Source organism: Suricata suricatta, chromosome 14, assembly GCF_006229205.1.
Source record: "Suricata suricatta isolate VVHF042 chromosome 14, meerkat_22Aug2017_6uvM2_HiC, whole genome shotgun sequence".
NCBI classification, from domain to species: domain Eukaryota; kingdom Metazoa; phylum Chordata; class Mammalia; order Carnivora; family Herpestidae; genus Suricata; species Suricata suricatta.
Window position 1 is genome coordinate 22,753,765 of NC_043713.1, and position 23,636 is coordinate 22,777,400.

The 23,636-nt window shown below is 41.0% G+C and overlaps 1 long non-coding RNA gene across 2 annotated transcripts; it reads right to left on the reverse strand.

The window, feature by feature from the left end:
• Positions 1-227: 227 nt before the first annotated feature.
• LOC115277888 lies at positions 228-23,604 on the reverse strand. Of its 2 annotated transcripts, none has more exons than XR_003902563.1 (3): positions 23,452-23,604; positions 17,649-17,766; positions 228-314 (listed from the first exon to the last, which is right to left on the reverse strand). It is a non-coding gene; the product is annotated as an uncharacterized LOC115277888 (long non-coding RNA). The 2 variants fall into 2 exon arrangements; XR_003902564.1 differs by lacking the exon at positions 23,452-23,604 and adding an exon at positions 21,643-21,721.
• Positions 23,605-23,636: the final 32 nt, after the last annotated feature.

The following is a 23,636-nucleotide window of genomic DNA, read 5'->3' on the forward strand; positions in this document are numbered from 1 at the left end:
CCCTCCTCTGCTCATGCTATCTCTCTGTCTCTCAAAAATAATTTTAAAAAAAGAAGAAGACGACTGTCTTCTGTTAAAAAAAAAAAAGAGAATATCTTGAGAGCAAGAAAATAAAATAGATTAAAATACCAGAAGAGTTTCTATGTTATGAGCTCCAATTTGTGAAACACTCAGACATAAATAGGAATATATTAAATTAGAATTAAAAATTATAGTCCCAGACTGTCTTAAAGTAATTTCTTTATTGTGTCCAGAAATTTGGTTCCACGGTTTTCTGGTTCTCTTTTGTCTTGTGCTTGTATCTTTCATGAGCCCTGAAATGGCAATTTTACAGATGCATGAATTATAATATTCATGATTTCTATGGCATAGTAATTGTACTCAGTAATTATAATTTTCATTGACACAAAGTTACAGACTCCTGGGACTTGCTCAGTAGAACTTAAGACTCTTGCTAGGCACCTCACAAAAGTGATTTTCTTCTTTGTGGGAATTGAAGATTTTGACCTTGTATAACTTTTGCCTTTGGAAGTTAAAATTTACTGACCTTGTCTTCTGTGGACCCATTTATTATTTTTTTTAGTTTAACTCCAATATAGTTATCATACAGTGTTATATTAATGTCAGGTATACAACATAGTGACTCAACAATTCCATACGTCACCCAGTGCTCATCACAAGTGAACTTCTTAAACTTCATCCCCTATTTGATCCATCGCCCCATCTACCTCTCCTCTGGTAAACATCAGTTTGTTCTCTTTAGTTGAACCTATTTCTTGGTTTGTCTCCTTTTCTTTCCTTTTGTTTGTTTGATTTCTTAAATTCCACATATGAGTGAAATCATATGGTATTTGTCTTTCTTCCTCTGACTTATTTCACTTAGGCTTATACTCTCTAGTTCCATCCATGTCATTGCAAATGGCAAGATTTCATTCTTTTTTTTGTGAGTAATATTTCATTATATTGTGATAAAACATATATATCACATCTACAATATAATATATATAATGATATAATATAAATCATATATATATCACATCTTCTTTATCCATTCATCTATCTGTGGACACGGACTGCTTCTATAATTTGGTTGTTGTAAATGGCACTGCTATAAACTTAGGGATGCAGGTATCCCTTTGAATTAGTGTCTTTGTATTTTGGGGGTAAACACCCAGTAGTATGATTACTGGGGAATAGGGTAGTTAGATTTTTAACTTTCTGAGGAACCTCCATTCTGTTTTCCACAGTGGCTGCACCAGTTTGCATTCCCACTAACAGTGCAAAAGGGTTCCTTTTCCTCTACATCCTTGCCGAAGCCAGCTGTTTCTTGTGTTTTTTATTTTAGCCATTCAGACAGGTGTGAGGTGATATCTCATTGTAATTTTGATTTGCATTTCCCTGATGATGAGTGATGTTGAGCATCTTTTCATGCTTGTTGACCATCTGTATATCCTCTTTGCAAAAATGTCTGTTCGTGCTTTCTGACCATTTTTAAATTAGATTGTTTGTTTTCTGGGTGTTGAGTAGTATAAGTTCTTTATATATTTTAGACACTAACCCTTTATCTTCTATAGACCCATTTATTAAAAATTCACCAAAGGGTGGGGCTGCCATAACTCAAAAGAGTGGATCCAGTAGAAAAAAATCTACAGACATCTACTGAGTACCCATCATATACAAAACAATGTACTAGGCACACTCAGAGGCTTAAGGCATGGTTCTTGTTCTCACAGAGCTTGGAAACTTGTGGCAGAGGTAGGAGACATTCATGAAAAGTCAACTCTCAATATAAAGCAGTATATAATAAGGGATAAAAAGACTGCAAACAATAGGAACTTAGATGTTGGAAGGGCAAGAAATCAGCGTGCGGTGAAATGCCTTGAGGGTAGGTACAAGTGAACAGACAGAAAAGAAGTAAAGAGCTCTTGAAGCACAAAGCTCTTCATAAACAAACAACCAGAGGGGGAAAGATGTTGGTAGGTAACTGTATTATAGAACAGTCTGCTGAAGTGATGATTCCTACAGAGTTTTAGTTGGGGAGGGGAGAGCTTGAGAAGATTAGAAGTCACTAAATGACAACCTACAAAATTTAGGCTTCACCTTGTAGGAAATGAGGTATTAAAGACTGCTGAAGATTAAGTCAATGGAAATGGACCATCTCTCCTCCTCACTATCAAAGCCCTTATAACTTTATAGTGACATGAGAGCCTGAACTTGGTTTGTGTGTGAAATAAACTTTTTGTTGATCAACACAGTATAAAATGAGGAGTGAGAAATTAGAGAGGTAAGGACTGGGTCATGGGAAATGGGGTCACTGTACTGACAAAACTAGATTTGCACCTTACTGTGGCTGCCATGTGGAAATTAGATTTAATAAGGATGAGACTAAAAGGAGCCCAGATAAAAGGCCATTGCAAAGAGTTCATGAGGGCCTATCCAAAAGTGGTGACCGTAAGATTAGGGAGAAGAATATAGGTTCAAGGGATATTTAGAAGCTACATTATGAGGACTTGATGATTATCACTGTCAGGGGTGATGGAAAGAGAAGATTCTAGAATGACTCCTACATTTCTGACCTGAGGGGATGAGGTTGTAAGTGGGACCATTAACCAGGATACAGGAAGAGGTGTAGCTTTGGGAGAGGAAGATGCTGGGTTAGTGTTGCATATTATGTAATCTAGGCTGGCTGCAAGTAGTGGAAAGCCATGTCAAACTACCTCAGGCAACTGACTTCATGCTTCATAAAAACAGATGATGGAAAAGTATAGGTAGCAAAGACTTCACCACTATATCTACAATCATCAGGACTTGCTCTCTGTCCTGCCCTCTCTTCTCCTCTTCATTGCTCTCCCTCTCTACCTGGCTTCTACCTGGAGTTAGGGCTCATTCAAGGCATTCCAAGTGGCAAGGAACATGTCTGCCAGAAGTTCTGGAATCTAAAAAGAAAGAGACCAGGAGTGCCTGGGTGGCTCAGTCAGGTGTCCAACTTCGGCTTGGGTCATGATCTCTTGGTTCGTGAATTCGAGCCCTGCATTGGGCTCTGTGCTGACAGCTTGGAGCTTGAAGCCTGCTTCAGATTCTATGTCTCCCTCTCTCTGCCCCTCCTCTGCTTGCACTCTGTGTCTCTCTTGCTCTCAAAATAAATAAACATTAAAAAGAGTTTTAAAATAAAGAGGCCTACAGCTTCCATTGCTGCATTGGAAAATCCCAGGAAAGAGATACAAAGGAATAAAAGAATGAATGAAATAGTCTAAGTCCCTGGCATTGAGACATTATAGTCATAAAAACACAGAAACTTGAAGCCATCTCCAGTACCAGAGAGTTGAATCCTGGCACATATTAAGAGTTCAATAAATGCTTGTTAAATCAAAAGAAGAATAACGGCGCTTTTCATGAGTAAGATCATTTATGAAATAGTGTGGTTGCATACATTTTGTCTATGGCATAGAATAGAGCAAGGCAGTCTTCTGTCTCTACACCCAATTCATGTGCCAAAATGTTACACATAAGCAGCACTTTTTTATAGAAGGGCCAATTTCTGTCTGTAATCATACTGCACTCCCAACACTTGGGAGAGCTCCTTCGACCTACAGGAGTCAGAATACATGCTGTGCCTCTCATCAAAAACTCCTTCCTACCCACCATGACCACCCCTGCTATTATCGCCATTGGGATTTTGCCAACTCACGCTCAATAATATTATCTACCCCATCCCCAGTTATAGAGAAGGCTCAAAGCCCTAGCAGAGCACTTCTAAAGACCATAAGACAGACCATATCACAGTAAAGGCTGGTTTCTTTTCATAATTGAGTTCCTGGAAGGACACACTCAACAGTTATAAACAAAAACAAAAATCGGCTCCCAGACCTACACAGTGTCTCTTCAGTATTGGAGCACATGACACTTTTCACCTTTTGTCCAAATCTCAATATATTTATGTAGCTTTATTCTATTTTTATTTCATTTTATTTCTGTAGGCTGGTAGCAAGACTTATTGAGGGCTTTATTAGGCACGATGCCATAGTAAACACCAAAGGATATATAAAAGCAGCCAGGTTTCCCCAGAGCACAGTCAAAAGCGGGACAAGAATAGCAATTATTTGCTAAATCTAGATCAGACCCCTCGATCTCAGTCTCTGGATTCCAATGCCCCTGAACCTCTTCCTTCTGATCCTACGGGACCCCACACAGATTCATAAATGGCCATGATCCTTTTTCTCCTGCTTTACAGTGGCTTCCAGTTCATTCATCATTTTAAAAGGGTCCCTGCATTCCCTGTGCTACTATCACACTTCCTGTCATCACCAGGTTGGGGCAGCCTTGGCTACAGCAACACATTTATTTTGTTCTGGCTGAACAGTGGAATGCCACACACACACACACACACACACACACACACACACACACACAGCCGTGATGTACTCTATTACCAGGCTATTAAATAACTCTACTCCCAGACTCCATTTCATAGCAAACTCTAAAGATTTAGTTCTTTGTTCTACTTGCTTTTTATTATAACCCTCCTGCCAACAACTCTGGCACTTGTCTGTAGAAACTACCTTCAGAGTATACCACTGTTCAAATCTCTAGGGGCTTGGCCAGAGGACCTTCTGGAAACCTTCACCCCTTACCATCCCTAAGTCTCCTGCCTTCCTTGCATTGGCCATGGACTTGTACCAAGTTTATACACACCCTCTCCCCACTCAACTATGCTATTTCCCTTTTGGGTGCTCACTCTAAGGGGATTAACAGCTCAGAAGTCCTGGGTCTGGGGTGGAGTAGAGTGGGCTATGCCCCCTCAAAGGGGCCCACACCAGTCTGGATTATAGCAAACAATTTAAACCTGGGATTCCCTCTACACAAAGACAATTTATGGTCAACTGTTTGGAACTCAGAGCCATTTTCCTAAGGAAACAACCTAGAAGCAGTATGTAGGTACCCAGGAGAACTCACAAATGTTCATTTGACTCACTTACCTCATCTAGAGTTCTAAATGTACTCTAGAACCTACTAATGGCACATCACAGTTCCACGGTTTCCATGGAAAAATGAGCTCTGACTTCCATCCGTGAACCTGCCTCTGCCTCTGCCATCGGCAGGGACAGCCCAGCATCACCTTCCGTAGCCTGCCAACCCAATGTTAGGGAAACACCAGCAGACTAGAGTGTTTTATTTTTAAGAAAGGGGTTGGGGGGAGGGGGAACCAGACTGTAGAGAATGGAGAGTCGGGATGGAGGGTGGAAGAGCCCAGCAGCCTCTGGGTTTTAGGGTCTTCCAGAGACACAGCTGCTCCCCTGAACTTGGCCCCACAAGACGCGGCTGGTCTATACTACAGCATGCCTGCTACAGAGAGCAAGAGAGCGGGGAGTGCCAGTGGGAGAGGGGGTAGGGGCTAAGGAACACGTGTCTGTGGTCTTGTGGGTTTCTAGGTGAGGTCAAATAAGGAGTTAAAAACAAACCTTTTAAAAACTAAAGCTAGGGGCGGTGCCTGGGCGGTTCAGTCGGTTGAGCATCTGAGGTTGAGCATCTGACTTCGGCTGACAGCTCAGAGCCTGGATCCTGCTTCTGATTCTGTGTCTCCCTGTCTCTCTGCTCCTCCCCTGCGCATGATCTTTCTCTCCCTGTCTCTCAAAAATAAATAAATGTTAAAAAATTTTTTAAAACACACACACAACTAAAGCTAGATCGGCATTGTGATCGGTACTATGTTAAGGAGGTCAGATCAAATTGAATACCTATATCATAGCTTTCTGAATGACGCAGCCCACAGAAATATTTAATGTTTATAAGTCCTCTCAGACGTGACCCTTTTGCAGACATGAGAGAACATTTCACCTCTATGTCCTATCTTTCTCTCTTATTTTCACATTAATTAATACTTGGCTTCTGTGGAATCAGGGTAAATCTACTTGCAAATAAAAAAAGTTAAGTATGGAGAAAACCAGTATGAGCCTGTTTTATTTCCTTGGATCTGTTTGAAAGGCCAAAGGGGAAAAAATGTTTCCCTCGGTTGTGGAGTAGGGAAGGGGGCGCAGAAGGTTTCCACACAGGAGTCCCCCCTTATCTGCAGGAACAGGTCCCAAGACTCCCAGTGAATGCCTGAAACCACAGATGGTACTGAACCCTGGATGTCTTTTCTATACATACATACCTAGGATAACGTCTTATTTATAAGGAGGCCCAGTAAGAGATTGACAATAACTAGTCATAAAAAAGAACCATTCTAAAGTAACGTAATGTAATAAAAGTTACGAGAATCTCTCTCAGTTGCACTGTCCTCACCCTACTTGTGATGATGTTAGATGAGAAAATGCCTCTGGGATGAGAAGTCGGTGAGGGACGCCATGTTGTGATGCGTCCGCTGACCTTCCCACCGGGTGTCAGCATCAGGACCATCTGCCTCTATTTGGCTGTTGATGGGGCAGAAACCAAGGAAAGAAAAACCCGCAGATAAAGGGGAACTGCTGTATTTTTAATAGCTCCTGTTAAGACTCAAAAAAGTAAATTTTATTTATTTTTATTTATTTCTTTTGAGAGAGAGAGCGTGAACAAGTGAGGGAGGGTCAGAGGGGTGGGGAGAGAGAGAGAATTCCAATCAGGCTCCGTGTTGTCAGCATAGAACCCGATATGGGGCTTGAACCCACAAACCCTGAGATCATGACCTGAGCTGAAGTCAGACATCCAGGCGTCCCAAAAAAGTAAATTTTAAGTGACAATAGTAATATGTAAATAGGGTTTTTTTAATTTTAAGAATGACTTTATTTTTTGTAGGTTTTTAAATTGTTAATTCCAGTGTAGTTAACATGCAGTGTTATATTGGTTTCAGGTGTACAATATGGTGACTCAACAACTCCATTCATTACTCTGCTCATCGTGCTAAGTGTGCTCTTTAATCCCTATCACTAGTGGATACATTTAAATAAGTGTTGTTTTCTCTTATTTAAGTCCACTCACTTATTCTTCTTTTTTAAAAAAGTTTATTTATTTATTTTGAGAGAGAGCACATGCAGGAGGAGGAGCGGGGCGGGGGGTGGAGGTGGAGAGAGAGGAGAGAGAGAATCTCAAGCAGGCTCCACACTGTCAGCACTGAGCCCAATGCAGGGCTCACACCCACGAACTGTGAGATCATCATGACCTGAGCTGAAATCAAGAGTCAGATGCTTAACTGTCTGAACCACCCAGATGCCCCTCTTATTCTACATTTTAGATATTAGGATAGCAAACTACTTTCACATGACCACATATCGGAAGTGAAAAAATGAAAAAGATGGTTTAGAAAATTTACCAAATTCAGGAAAGGTTGGATCCAATGGGCTATTTTACATGCCAGAATCCTAGTAGCTTTGGTAATGAAATAAACAGATTAATAGTTCCGTAACCTCTTAGAGTCCATCAATGCAACAATATCTTCTGAGACATTATGTACTAAACAATTTAGCGTGTGACATGGAGATAGACACACCAAAGTACACTGCACAGTCCCATCCGCTGTGGAGTTTCTATGTCTTTATTCAATTCCCATGTATGACAAAGTGGAGCTCTCTGCTTTACATAGAATCAATCCCCAAGCCAAGTTGGCTCTTGCTGTCTGAAAGGAGAGAAGAGGTGAGCTCTGGGAGCTGGCTATTATTTGAATAGACTAAAGGTCATTTTGGAGTGCCCCAGTAGGTCAAGTTTAGTCTTTACAAGAGACTATGAGGAAACTGGTCCTCTGGAAGCCTGGAGGGATGAGGGAGAGGGGGAGGGGTGGAAACAACTGGGAAGCAATGGAAGAGAGGACTTGGTGCTTGGAAAGGTGGTCCTGCCAGGGGTGTGGAGGTGGGTGGGAAGAAAGACACTAATTGTGAGGTCACTGCTGTCCTTAAGGGGGAGATGGTAGCGTGAAAAGAGAGGGGGACATGAAAAAAAGGCGTGTCAACAGAAATAGTGATGTAATATTGTGACAGCTCATTAGACTAAGACGGAGACAATCCATTTCCCTGTTAAAGTTCTAACTTTGGGTCTTCTCATGTCTCTTGAGCCATTTTCTCTCCACCTTTCTTTTTTATGTCTCTTTAAATTACTATAAAAGTGCACATATTTGACTTGGGAAAATTTGAAAAATATAGAAAAAATATACAGAAGGCATTGAAGAGCACCTCTTCTCTCACTGTCCAGTGAGGGTTTGAGTTAACCATTTTGGTGTATTTTTTCCTAGCCTTGATCGGTGACTTTAGGAGCCATTATTAAGTGGGACGAGCTATGAATACCAAGATAAAACAGCTTGATTTTATCCGTCCTCAGCCCTTGGCCAGGAGGCAGGTGGAGCCACAGCTGTCCAGTCCCTTGCAGACATTGGAACCCCTGCATGTGCAGAAATGAAGTCCCACGTGATCTACATCAAGGGGATGCTGCTCTCTCCCACGAGCCCAGTCCTTTCTGGACCTCGGGGACAGGGATCTGAGACGGAAGCAATGGCCTGCTCTTTCCTACTCCTTGTCCCACCGCAGGGATCCCCTGGGAGAATCCACATGCACTTATCCCAAAGGTAAAACCAAAGCCTGGGGCCCACTGCTGCCCCTCCCCCCGCTTCTCTGCCCAGACAACTCTTCCATATCAGATGCCTCCAGGACAACGTCAGGCCCCAGAGACTATTCCAAAAAGCACACTCTAACCCTATAAATTCACTTCAAGTAATTCCTTCTAAAGAAGAAGGAAAAGAAATATTAAAATACTAGGCTTCTTTAATTTTTCTCTTTCTTTTTAAAATTTATACTAAATAATGTGAGACTGTGTCCTAAACCCTTTCTTGAGAACGTGAGGATACTATTATCAATTATTTTCGGCTTTGGGCTTTGACAAAAAGTTCAATAGAAAAATTTCATTTCACATCTTAATACGTGTATACACACACACACACACACACACACACACATACACACATAAAATAATAATAATAATTGGAACTGGGGCACCTGGGTGGCTCAGTGGGTTAAGGGTCCAACTTCGGCTCAGGTCATGATCTCATAGCTCATGAGTTCAAGCCCTGCATCGGGCTCTGTGCTGACAGCTCAGAGCCTGGAGCCTCCTTCTGATTCTGTGTCTCCCTCTCTCTCTCTCTCTCTCTCTCTCTCTCTCTCTGCCCTTCTCCCACTCGCAATCTTCTCAAAAATAAATAAAACATCATCATCCTCATAATAATAATTGGAACCACATCACATCATTTGACATCTTACTTGCTTTCCATTGGTATCATATGGTATTTCCCATGTCAAGAAAGTATTTTCCAAAATGTGATTTTTATTGGCTCATAATTTTTACTATATGACTGTCCATTTTTTATTAATTATTCGACCATCACCCGATCAGATATTTACAATTAGGCTAATATAATTATCTCTGCAATAAACATCCTTGCATGTAACCTTGTTCATATCTTTGATTATATCCTAAGGATAATTTCTAGGAGGAAAATGTTTCAATCAAAGGGTATGGAAATTTTAAGGCTCTTGACACATAAAGCAGAGAAACCCCTTCAAGAAAAGTGGAATGACTACCCCTGCCTCTAAAATAATAATAATAATAATAATAATAAATCATTAATAAATTAAAAGGGTTCAGTTTGTTGAATGTCCAAGTTTGGCTTAGGTTATGATTTCACAGTTTGTGAGATTGAACCCCACATCAGTCTCTGCTGTCAGCCAGAAGCCTACTCTAGGTTCTCTGTCTCCCTCTCTGCCCTTCCCCCCAAAAAATAAATTTTTAAAAAAAGGACATCTGGGTGGCTCAGTCAGTTAAGCGTCCAACTCCTGATTTTTGCTCAGGTCATGATCTCATAGTTCATCAGTTCAAGCCCTGCCGATGTGGAGCCTGCTTAGAATTCTCTCTCTCTCTCTCTCTCTCTCTCTCTCTCTCTCTCTGCCTCCCTTTCCCTCCCCCTACTCACATGCTCTGTCTAAATAAAAAAAACTTTTAAAAAATCTTTCCTGATTATTTCACAAAAATAGTTTTTTCAAAATGCCTAAAATACACTTCTCTCTGGGGCACCTGCATGGCTCAGTTGGTTAAGTGTCCATCTTCAGCTCATGTCATGAACTCAGGTCTGTGGGTTCAAGCCCTGCATCAGGATGTGGGCTGACAGCTCAGAGACTGGAGTCTGCTTTGGATTCTGTGTCTCCCGCTCTCTCTCTGCCCCTCTCCTGCTCATTCACTGTCTCTCAAAAATAAATAAACATTAAAAACATAAAAAATATATGCTTCTCTGATATCCATTTAATTATTATTGTCTTTTATGCCCATGTAATGTTTTAACTTTTGACCATATTTCAAACTAGATTGTAAGTCTCTTGAGATCGGGTCTATGCCTTATACGTCTGGCATTTCCACATGCATAGTTCAAGGCCTTGTTAGAAGAAATTAGTCAACACTTGTTGGTCCATGCATGTCTTCTTCAACCTGCTGTATTAGGAGATGTAAGAATTCTTAAAGATTTTCCCCCTCTTGGCAAAATATTAGTTCCATGTTAAGCCTTTCAAACCTTTGGCCTTTCCTATTAGGATCTGTGATTTTCATGAGTGAAGATAATATCAACTGTAAAATCCTGAGATTGTAGATAAATTTATCGGGAAATTTTCACAACCATATATACAGTTTACCTCCTCACAAACATGCAAAGGGATCTTGCTACTATATTCCAGAATATGGGAGGTGTTACTGATACATCTTAGTTCATAACATCTAAAGAGACAGAAAATCCCTTTTAGAGGACATGACATTAAATTTTTTATCCATTACTACTCACTTTCTAGTAGGTTTTACAAGATCATTTGATATAATAAATTAGCAGTTATGGGGAGACACACTATTTTTGAGGGATATGGAGAAACCATCTAAAGATTGTTTTATTTGGGAGGTTCAGAGCATCTGCTTCAACTGGCATTGCTTTGAAAATTTGCAAGAAACTTTGGAGATGATACATGTTTACAATTTGCATCCCCATTGTTACTAACACAACAGCCTGTTAAATCCCTTGCCATGAATGTGAGCAGACGGAGGGCCGTCCACATTACTTACCAAGGGGGAAACAGACATTATTCACAAATTTTAATTGCTCCTATGACACCAACAGTCTGAAAACAAAACATAAAAACATAGCCTTGGGGAAGTTTTGCTGTTCTATGACTTTAGTGCAAACCTGACCACAGGGACCAATGCCTCTATCACAATCATGCAGGGACCAGAATAAAATAAGTTTATCTTTTCAACCCAAGTCCTAGGGGACAGTTGGCATAGTTTAAAACTCATCCTATCCACCACAGACTCAAAAACTCCTACATTTGACTCAAAATAAAGAAACCAGAGATTAGATTGATATGGAAAGGGTATTTCATGCTCATCCTTGAGAGTTCTCCTGATCAAGGTCCAAACACTCTACTAACTACTGGGAGAAAAAAAATGGAATAAAAAATAAATAATAAATAATAAATAAAATATAATAAATATATAAATATAATTTTTTAAATTATAAATAATTTTAAAATAAAAATATGGGGAAAATTCCATATTCTCCTTATCTTGAGAAGTTAACCCTCTAGTACTGCAAAATAAATATCAAATTTATCTCTAAAGTTATTGTAAAAGATAATTTTTTTAAAGAAAAGTTATTGTAAAAGATAATTTTAAGAACAATTTTTAAGAAAAAACTAGTCTTATCAAAAAATTTTAAGAAGAAGAACAAAAGCATTAGGAGGCTTTTTGCTTTTGTTTCTGTTTCTTCCCAACTAAGAGTCATTCATGTTCCCTCAAGGACCACTGTCATGTGGAAGAGGGCTTAGCAGAGATTGACAATTAAGTGCTAAGCATGAGAGGAACCAGCCAATAGGCTGCCTGGAAAATTGGGCTGATGTGCCTTCATAAAACTAAGAGTTAGAGAGTTGCAAAGTTGACGAGGATGACCAGTAGGGATGGTGAGAAACACCAAATCAGAGAACCACCAAAGAGGCTACCAATGATCATGAGATCGAAAAATATGTGTCCCAAACCTGACCTGACGGCGGCTCTCCTCATTGATGGAATCACCCTTGTTCTGATTGCTGGCACTGTCCTCAAAAATATGTCCTGAATCCTACTGCATCTTAGGACCCTGCTCTTATCTGAGCCTCCTATAGGCAAAGTTCTCAACACTTTTGAAAACATCAATTCTGTGCTTAATAACCCAGCAATGGTTCCCCATTCCACACAAAGCGAAGCTCAAGTTCTTTAAATGGCCTTACAAAGCTTTGGCTCATCTGCTTCAAACTGACACCTTCACTCTAGATGTGTTGCTCTTCCTGGCTTGTTCTTTCCCCAGATTTGCGCTTGGGGACTTCTTAACCTACAAGTCTTTGCTCAGACATCTCCCTCTCAATTAGGCCTATCCTGACCACCAATTCAAGACTGCACCATGCCCCAGGACTTTGCAGTTCCTACAATCCTTACTCTATTCCACTCTTGTTTCCTTTTTATAGTATGATCACCTTCTAACGCACTATGTAGTTTATGTATTACATTTGTTGTTTATGTTTTTATGCTCCCCCCACGCCCCCCATAAAATGTGTAAGTTCTTCAGGAACAGAGATCTTTCTTTTGCTCACTAATGCATTCCAAATACTTTCAAGCACCAGGGACATGTAGAAGTTAAATCATTGTTTTTTGAATGAATGAATGACTCTATATTTTATCAGCAAAGAAACTGAGGCACAGACAGGATAAGCAATTTGTCAAGCTGAAAAGTAGCAAACTCCCCTTTGGTACGTTTCCCCGCTGTCTTCAGAAGACATATTCCATGGATTAGAACTTGGTAGAGATGCTGAGTTCTGAATGGATGAACCTCCAAAGTTATGTAAACCAACATTACACAATAATTAAACTTTAAAGACAGGCAGACAATTAGAAATAGACTAGAATAAGAGTCCACCTAAATGCTGCTACCCAAAAATAAGGGCAAAAATGAAAGAAGAATGTAATTGCTTACACATTCATCCATCAAACTTCTTTACATAGCTTGAGTTTTTAAACTTATAAATTTCTAATACAAATCATCTTGTTTCCCTGTAACATCATTGTGTAATCAGATTTCTTTGCCAGCCTTATAAAGACATTTTCTTTAGCAGCTCTATCAATTAATATTTACTTACTTATTTCAGATTCATATCAATATTTTTCTTTCCCTGTTTACAGCTTGCATTTTGTTTCCTTATTCAGTTTTTTTGTTTAATTATTTATCAACTTTTGCTGTTTTATGTATTTTATACCAATCTGCCATAGCTTATCTTTGTGTTAACTCTTTAGTTAGCCAATGAAACTTTTTCTCCCTTTTTCAACTTTTTGGTGCCTATATGTCATTTTTTTTTACTTTATTTTTTTTGTAATAACTACTGTTTTACAGTGAGACTTTTAAACCAGCTCCATATAAAGTTGAGGATAAATTCTGCTTGTTTGTCTTGAAAAAACAGACATTTGTTATTGAGATGGTCTTCCCTTTTGGGTTTTCAACTAACTTCCTGTTTATATTTGACAATTCTAACTAATTATTTTTCCTTTCTGGAGCACTTGGGTAGCTCAGTTGGTTAGGCATTGGACTCTTGGTTTCGGCTCAGGTCATGATCTCATGATTCATGGTTCAAGCCCTGAATCAGGCTCCACACTGACAGCCTGCGGCCTACTTGGAATTCTCTGTTACCCTCTCTCTCTGCCCCACCCCTGCTCATGCAAGCACATGCACATGTACTTTCTCTTTCTCAAAATAAATAAACTTTAAAAATAAAAATAAATACATATTCTTCCTTTCCAATCTGCATATCCCTTGTTTCTTTTTCTTGCTTTATTGCTCTGGTTAAAACTCCCAGTTCTATGTTAAAGAAGAACACTAAGAGCACACATCTTTGCCATGTTCTCAATCTTAGAGGAAAAGCATTCAGTCTTTCATCATTAAGTAAATTGTCAGCTATTGGCTTTTTTGCAGATTTTCTTTTTTTATATTAAAAATTTTTTAATGTTTATGTTTTTAATACAGACACACCGACAGCGCATGAGCAGGGGAGGAGCAGAAAGATAGGAAGAGACAGAATCTGAAGCAAGCTCCAGGCTCTGAGCTGTCAGCACAGAGCCCCACATGGCGCTTGGATATATGAACGGTGAGATCATGGCCTGAGCCAAAAATGAATGCCTAACTGAGTGAGCCACCCAGGCTCCCCTAGATTTTCATTATCACGTTAAAGATATATCCCATTATTCCTAGTTTTCTGAGAATTTTTATCACAAATGGGTGTTGAATTTTGTGATATGCTTTTTTCACATCAGTTGAGAGGATATTAAGATTTTTAGACTGTTAATATGGTAGATTACATTTATTGGCTTTTTAATTGAGATATAATATACAATATAATGCACACATTTAAAGCATACAATTCCGTGGCTTTAAAAATATTCACAAGAGTTTTTAAATTTTTTTCAATGTTTATTTATTTTTGAGAAAGAGAAGACAGAACATGAGTGGGGGAGGGGCAGAGAGAGAGAGAGAGACACAGAACTGGAAGCAGGCTCCAGGCCCTAGGCTGTCAGCACAGAGCCTGATGCGGGGCTCAAACCCACAAACTGTGAGATCATGACCTGAGCCGAAGTTGGATGCTCAGCCAACTGAGCCACCCAGGCACCTCTAAAATATTCACAAGATTTTAAAGCATCACCCCAATACCCACATCCTTCAGCAGCCATTCCTTCTCTCCCCACTCCCCAGTCCTTGGCAGTTACTAATCTGCTTTCTGATTTTACGTATTTCCCATTCTGGATATTCATATAAATGGAATCATACAATATGTGGCCTTTTGTGACTGGTTTCTTTCACTTAGCAAAATGTTTTCAGGGTTCCTCTGTGTCATTCTATTTTTTCAATGGCTGAATAATATTCTATGGGGTGGATATAGCATATTTTGTTTATCCATTCATCAGTTAATAATATCTGGGTGGTTTCCACTTTTTGGCCATTATGAATAATGCTGTAATGAACATTCCTGGCAAGTTTTTGTGTGAACATATGTTTTCCATTGATGAATTTTAAATATTGAACCAGCTTTAAATAACTGAAACAAATTCCACTTGGTGGTAGGGATGTATGTATGCTTCTTTTTATATGTTGCTAGGTTGATTTGATAAAATTTTGTTGAGATTTTTATGTTTGTATGTATGGGAGTTTTTGGTCTATAGTTTTATTTTGTTTTCTTTGTATTGTCTTTGTCTGGTTTTAGTATCTGTGCTGCTATCATAAAATGACTATGAAGTATTCCTTCCTCTTCTATTTTTTGGAAGAGACTGCATAAAATTAGTCTTAATTCCTCTTTAAATATTTAGTAGAATTCTCCAGTGAAACCATCTGGTCCTGGAGATTTCATTTTTGGGAGCTTTTCAATTACAAGTTCAATTTTCTTACCAAGAAACAGCCTCTTAACTACAGAGAACAAACTGATAGTTACCAGAGGGGAGGTGGGTGGAGGATGGGGGAAATAGGCAATGGGGATTAAGGAGTGCACTTGTGATAAGCTCCGGGTGTTGTATGGAAGTATTGAATCACTAAATTGTATAGCTGAAACTAATGTAACACTGTATATTAACTGACTGGAATTTAAATAAAAACTAAAAAACAAAAACAAAAAAATGAGTTTACTTTTTAACCATTACAGGATATTTAAATTTTTTTAATGTTTTATTTATTTTTGATACAGAGAGAGACAGAGCATGAGAGGGGGAGGGGCAGAGAGAGAGAAGGAGACACAGAACCAGAAGCAGGCTCCAGGCTTTGAGCTAGCTGTCAGCACAGAGCCTGACGCGGGGCTCGAACCCACAAATGTGAGATCTGACCTGAGCCAAAGTCAGAGGCTTAACCTACTGAGCCACCCAGGCACCCCTAACCATTATGGGATATTTAAATCATCTATTCCACATTGGTTGGTACTTTGTGATTTTTGAGGAATTGGTTCATTTTTTTTTAAGTTGTTGTGAACATGAACAATGTTTGTAGTATTCTTTTTATCCTCTTACTGGCTGTAGGATCTGTAGTTATGTCCACTAATTCAGTGCTGATACTGGTGATCTGCATCTTCTCTGTCAGTCTTGCTAAAGCTGAATCAATTTTATTTGGGTTTATTTTGCTCTTTTTTTTTTAAGATAGGCACTTAGGTTTCTTATTTGAGACCTTTTCTCTTTTCTAACAAAAGCACTTCATGCCATAAATTACTCTGCTTTAGCTGTGTCTCACAATTTTAATGTTGCATTTTTGTTTTCATTCCATTTGCTATATTTTTTAAAATTTTCCCTTAAGACGTCCTCATTGATCTATGGATTGCTTGGAAGTGTGTTATGTAATTTCTATGTATTTCAAAAATTTTTTAGTCTCTGTTATTGATTTCTAGTCTGATTCTATTATGGTCAGAGAGTGTACTCTGTATGATTTCAGTTCTTCTAGATTTGTTGAGATTTTTTTCACAGCCCAGGCTATGGATGTGAAAGTTGCATGGGCAGTTGACAAAAATGTGTATTCTGCTGTTGTTGGGTAAAGTACTCTATAAATATCAATTAGATCCTCTTAACTAATAGTATTATTCAGTTCTACATTTTTTCCTTATTTCTTTAGCTAACAGTTTTATCAATTGCTGAGAAAGGAGTGTTGAAAGCCCCAACACATTCTTTTTTAACTATAATGTGGATTTGTCTAATCCTCCTTTCAGCTTTAGCAGGTTCTTTGTTTTCCATATATTTTGAAGCTCTGTTGTTTGGTACATGCACTTTGAGGATTGTTGTGTCATCTCAGTGGGTTGGTCCTTATATAAGTAAATATTATCAGGTTCTGTGCTACAAGTGTGATCATTCCAGGCAGTTTGTGACCAAAGCATACCAGTATTCAAACTAAATATTGTCAATGGGTAAAACAGGTTTAAAAACATTCTTAATAGATTTTTTAAAGTTTATTTATTTATATTGACATAGAGAGCATGAGCAAAGAAGGGGCAGAAAGAGAGGGAGAGAGAGAATCCCAACAGGCTCTGCACTGTCAGCGTGGACCGCCACACAGGGCTTGAACTCACAAACTGCGAGATCATGACCTGAAGCCAAAACCAAGGGTTGGATGCTTAACTGACTGAGCCACCCGAGTGCCCCAATAGACTTTATTTTTAAAATCATTTTTAGGTTACCACAAAAGTGAGCAGAAAGTACACCCTGACTCTACACACACAGAGCTTCTCCTTCTATCATCCTGCACCAGAGTGGTACATTTGTTACAACCAGTGAACCTCCTTTGACATATCATTGTTGCCCAAAGCCATTAGTTCACATTAGAGTTCACTCTTGGTACTGTATATTTTATGGGTCTTGATAAATGTACAATGACATGTATCCACTATTATAGTCACATACAGAATAGTTTTTCACTGCCCTCGAAGTCCTCCTCTGTGCTCCTTCTATTGATTTCTCCCTTTTCCTTAATGCCTGATACCACTGAGCATTTTACTGTCTCCTTACAAACTGGAGGGTTTTGACCTGGCCGTTTATACTAGTTAAAATGGGTTAACTGCTCTAACAAATGTACACAAAAATATGTAATACTTCAAATTCAACAAAACCGTTTTTCTACTCACATGAGTCTAAAACATGTATATCTGATGGGAGGGCACTTCTCCTCCATGTGGTGAGTCAGACTCCTCTCTCTTGTGGCTCTGACATCTTTGACATGCGGCTTCACGGCATCTCACTTATCTACATCACAGATAAGAAAAGAATGCAGAAGATAATGTGTGAGGGCTTTTTAAGGGCTTGGATTGGAAATGGTGTAAAACTCCTCCCAACTGCAGTGGAGGCCAGTAAATGTGCTCAGGAGGAAGAGAAAATGAGCTTAATGACCATCTCACCAGTCTGCATCACAAGTTTTAGGAACCTAAAGGGGGTCCGTGGATAGACTTTAGGGGGTTGTTTAAGCATTCAGAAGACATGCAAAATGTGGCCTTCAGTTGCATTTTTCAAGGGAAAATTGCAATTTCTTAGGGAGAGGGAATGACCAGCCCTTTCTCAATTAGGAAAGTATGCTGGGAGAAGTCAAATTTAAACTGAGGCTTAACAATATGTAGAGGTAGGAGGGTAAAAGAGAAGGTAAGGGGAGTCTGGGCAGAAAGACATCACAAGCAGAGGTACAAAGATGGGAGATTGGAACGTGTGTTTGAAAAATGGCCAGGGGCACCTGGGTGGCTCAGTCGGTTAAGTGTCCGACTACAGCTCAAGTCATGGTCTTATGGTTCATAAGTTCAAGCCCCGCATCTGGCTCTGTGCTGACAGCTCAGAGCCTGGAGCCTGCTTTGGATTCTATGTCTCCTTCTCTCTCTGTCCCTCCCCTAATCATGCTCTGTTTCTCTCTCTCTCTAAAATAAAAACATTAAAATAAATAAATAAGAAAAATGGCCCAAAGCTCAGACTAGCTGAAGTACAGAGTTTATTTGGAAGAATATCCATTTAGTCATGCAAGTTATATGGCTCATTTAGGTGCCAGCACACTGGCTCTTTAAGGGTGAAAACAGAGGAAGAGGGACAATTAAACAACGAGATGTGAATTGTCCTGTGACAGACATGGAGATTGCAATGAGAGCCCGCTACAAGGACACCAATCTTACCCCTAGAGGATCAGAGGAAGTGATACAGAAGTTGAGGCCTGAAGGACCAGCAGGTGCTAGCTATGAGTGGGCAGAGGAGAGCCATATTTCAGGCCTGAAGGCATAATAAAGTATGTATCATATACATAGGAATGGCTGCCAGAAAGCCTCTGTGGCAGAGGGGAAGAATGAAAGAGGAAGAATGGCATGAAATCAAGCTGAAGAAGTAGGCAGGACCCAGATATACAAGACGCTGTAAGTTACGTTACCAGATTAAGATGTTATTCTAAGGACAGCAAGGATTTTAAGCAGGGCAGTGGAATAGGTAAACCTGAATTAAAATCATTTCAGCTGCAGCATGGCAAATAACTTGGAGGGCAGCAAGACTGGATAGAACAGTTTGGGGACTATTGCGACAGTTCATGACGTAAATGATGGTGACCTAGAGTATGAGAAGAGTGGTAAAAATGCAGAAAGATAGATGGATTCGACAGTTGAGAGGTATAACCTATAGGACTTGATCTTTTTAAGACATGCAGGTTAAGGAGAGGTCAAGAATATCTACAGGCTCTTAGAGGAACTCAGTAGATAGTGGTGATTCTGAATATGAAGCTAAAAAGTGACTTCCCACTGAGAAAGTGGAGGGAAAGTTTGGGAAGTGGAGCTTAAATTGGGAGGGGGCGGGGTGTTGAACTTGAATTGCCAAGTGGAGACATCCATAGAACTCAATGGAGAGGCCAGGAATCTGGAAATTGTCAGCAAGGTAACAGAAATCTTGGGAGTGGATATGATTTTAGGTGGAGAGCGGGGAGGTAAGCAGAACACAGCCCGGGACAGATCCTGGATGACTACCCAGGGAAGCCATATGGACGCGGAGCCGGAGAAGAGAACGAGGCAGGACTAGGGAACTAGGAAGGGAAGCAGAAGTCAGGCCAAGGGACAGAGCGCTTTTAAGGAGCAGTCAGTGGTGTCAAATCCTGCTGTGGAAAGGTTAAGCTAAGGGAGGGTAAACATGCTCACTGGATTCAGTGACAAGGGGAAGATAATTTCAAGGAAGCAGCAAGAGCCCATGGGTGCAAGGCAGTGTGCTGTGGAGAAGGAGAACAGACGGGGCACCTGGCGGGCTCAGGCAAACATCTGACTTCAGCTCAAGTCATGATCTTGCGGCTGGGGAGTTTAAGCCCCATCTTGGGCTCTGTGCTGACCCTTTAGAGCCTGGAGCTGCTTCAGAATCTGTCCTACGCTCTCTCTCTCTCAGCAATAAACATTTTTTTTTAACTTTTTTAAAAAGGAGAGCAGACAACTCTTGGAACAGTGGATTTGGAGAAAAGAGTGGTGACAGGAAGGGGTATGCCATTAAAGTACACTTCCTGTTTGTTAATGTAGGAGAGATTTAAATGTGTTTGGGTAACAATTTTGAGCACTTGGAAGAAGGACTGACCAGAGTGTGGAAGGCCTGGAATTTCAGGAGGAGACTCGGTTCCTAGGCAATGAGGAGCCATTCCCAGCAGGAGAAGGACATGGTCATTGTCTTGCTCTAAAAGACTTATTTTGGGTACTGCTGCTCCCACGGGACATCTTATCCCGAAGAAACTTATCCTGCATGTTTAGTTTTGGGGTCTCGATGAGGGTCTCAGTGATATCTTTCAGTGTGCCTTTGGGGGCACTTCTGTCGCGGTCTTTTAGGCATTGCTGCAAAACTGCTGTCTAATAATCTGTTTTCTTGCTAGGACCAACATCTTTGTTAAAGCTTTGTTTAGTGTGCAGTTGTTCCAACCTTAAAATCATTACAATTGGAAAGGTTTAAAAGGCTAGTTCAGCAGTCAGCCTGTCAGTTGATAAAATGTAACCAATTCTGTAGGTTCCTTTTTGTCCTGAGATCCTTAAAGCAACTCTTCTGCCCCAGTGTATAAACCAACGTCATAAACAGCTGCAGAGGAATGAAAGAGAAACCCTACTCAGGAACAAATTAGTGTGTTGTGTGGCTGGGACAGAAAGGATTGGGTTGTTAAGTGAATTTAAATGAAAAAAATCCCAAGCATATACTTACAGCGAAAGCAAATCTTAAATTTGCTTCCTAAACAAAATTTAATACAAGACAAATTTAGACCGAAATGGGAAGGTCCTTGAGCTTCAATATTGACTACCTTATTCATAAATCACAATATTGATCGAGTATAAATTAAGGCATGAATGTATACATTTGTGTATGGGAACTTAATGAAACTTCATTTATTATGTGAGGATGAAGCAGAAAGCAATTTTTATATTATGAACACCTAAGTTAAACCATTTAGCATTTTTAAAAAGCTTCGCTGAGTGGATCTTATTAGTATGAATCTATTCTTCACATCTCTCCCTCTCGAAAAATGTCTGACAAATGATCACCCCCGTTTTTGTTTTGGGTCCTTGGGAAGAGAACTTAGGACCCAGGTATGAGCATTACATGACAACTCCATGGAGAGGGAGTAAAAGGAACTTCTGAGAATTTCATTTGTACTTCTACACATTTTCTCCCAATGACCAGCGTATCCTGGGAGTGGTCACTGCATGTTTTGATTTTCTCCCTTGATGAGATTTGCTTTGCTCCATGACCTACCCATCAAATAATGGTTATTGTTTTAACTGAAATGTCAGACAGCAAACGTATAGTACGTGTATATTCTATTAAGTAAATGCTGAGTTATACAAGCTATTCACTGGTACATTATTAGGATGTTGTGAAATAATATGTCCTTGGGGCATATCTCACAAAGGGTGTAGGTGTAACAAATCAGTGAAAATTGTACCTAATTGGGAAGGTAGGGGAGAATATCATTTTTCAGTAGAGTTAATAGCAAATTCCTCTGTAAACCCAAAACCACGCCCTAGATCAGTGTTCTTAGTCACGGCTGAGCTTCAGAAGAATGTGTGTGGCTTTTTAAAAACATGTCCACTCCAGATCTAGTAAATCCAAATACCCAGAGTTTTCCTCTCCCTGCTCTGCATTTACCTTTTTTAAAAGCCCTTCTTAACTCTGATGTACATCCAGGGTTGAAATCACTGCTCCAAGAGCTTGGATCGACAAATGAGTTGCTAGAGAAGCAACATACAGGGTTATATGAAGTCTAGGGAAATGATAGAGTAACAGGGATGTTTTAGTGTTAGCTAAAATTCTCTAAGCCTTTGATTGGAGGAGTGGGGTAAATTGAAGTAAGGGTTGTGCAGATAACTGTAAGGGAACAAACAAGAGAAAGAGAAGACACAGTTTATAGCTTTCTCTTGCACTACTGGATTTGTAACATTCTAGACAATTTAGAAGAGTAGGGGCTCATTTAAAATTCATTCCTAAGACCTGAGGTTGAAACAAGGTATCATAAATAAATCCAACGTAGAAAGGGGCCCAAGTTATAATTCAAATATCAAGAGGTCTAGAGCTCCTAGTACTCAGTACTTGAAAAATGGCTAATGTGAACTGAAGTGAGATATGTTGAGTGTATGTATGCAAGTGTAAAATAGACACCATTTTCAAAGACCGAACTATACAACAACTCACAAATAATTTTATATTGATTGTATGTCGAAATGATGTCTTAAACATATTGAATCGTCTATTTAACTATTTCTTCTTACTTTTTCTAATGGGGCCACTAGAAACCTTAAAATTACACCATGTTGCTCACATTATATCTCTGTAGGACAACGCGGGTTAAGATTACCCTGCAGAGACCCAATTGGTACTGGGGAGTGGGGGGCCGGGGGGCGATGGCATAGTCTAAGATGCTGGGAAGTGATAGGCTTTGTTTTTAACAAGCCATTTAAAAATAAACCTCTTAGAAAAGACAGCACGGTGCGGAATCACCCGGGCCATACAGTGGGAAGAGCGTCTTGGAGAAGGAAACAATGACTTAATTCCCTTGAAAAGCCCCAAAGATCCAAAGTTCAGCACAAGACTCCAGCTGTAGCCTGGCGCCCTCCTGGCACTGGAAGCCCGGCCAGCCGGCCGTGGGAGGGCCCTGCCCAGAGGGAGGAGCCCTCCCGGGTCGCGCGGGGAAGGCCCAAAAGCCACGGGGCTCAGGAAACCACCCCCGCGGCTGGATAGGAGGACACTTCGCTGGCCCCTCCTCCGATGACTCTCCCTAGGCCCTTAACCTGAAAGAAGGAAATCTCGTTCTCAACCCCGGGAAACAACGCCCCTCGTGCCCACGACTACGCCACTCCAAGGCCGCTCTTACTGTGCCCTAAAAGACCCGACCCTGGTGGGCAAGCGGGACGAGGAAAAAGGGAAAAACCTAGGTGTGCACTACAGCTGCACGCGCCTGCGCGAAAACCCCTACACGGTCCCAGTTTCAGCCTGTTACAGCACCCCCGTCCCTCCTACTTTTCCCCCGCCCCCACCTGGATACGTCACAATGAGTGACGTGTAAAGCGAACAATCACAGTCCCTCTCCTCGTGAGCCAGTAGGGAAAGGGGAGGGAGGGAGGGGGGAGGGGAGACGACGGAAGGAGAAGGCTTCGGGGACTAGCTTGTCCCGGTCACCCAATCAGAGAACTCTGGAGAGGAGTGGGGCGGGGCCCGAGAAGTGAGGCTGGGGAAAGGCATTAGAAGGCTGCGGGGAGCATAGGGCGGGCTTCCAGAGATTAAAAGCAGCCAATCAGGGCGCTCCGGCTTCATTCGGAGCGCGGCGTGGGGCGTCGCCGCCGCCGCGCGCGCCGGGGGCTGGTTAAGGCCATGAAACAAAAGAAACCCTGAGAGGGGAGCCGCTGCCACCTCCAGCAGCCCGCCCCACTGCCGTCCCCACCCACCCACCTAGTTACCTACCTCTGCCTCCTTCCTCTGCCCCTCCACCCCGCCCTCTCCAGTCTCCGGGCGGCCCTGGCGCTCCTCGGCCCAGGTCGCCAGCCCCGCCGCCTCCCCAGAGGAAAGGTGTTTGCTCGCTGAGCAGGGCCCGAGCCCTGTCCGCCATGGGGCTCGCCGCCCGCCGCGCCTGACCCGGCCGCCGCCGC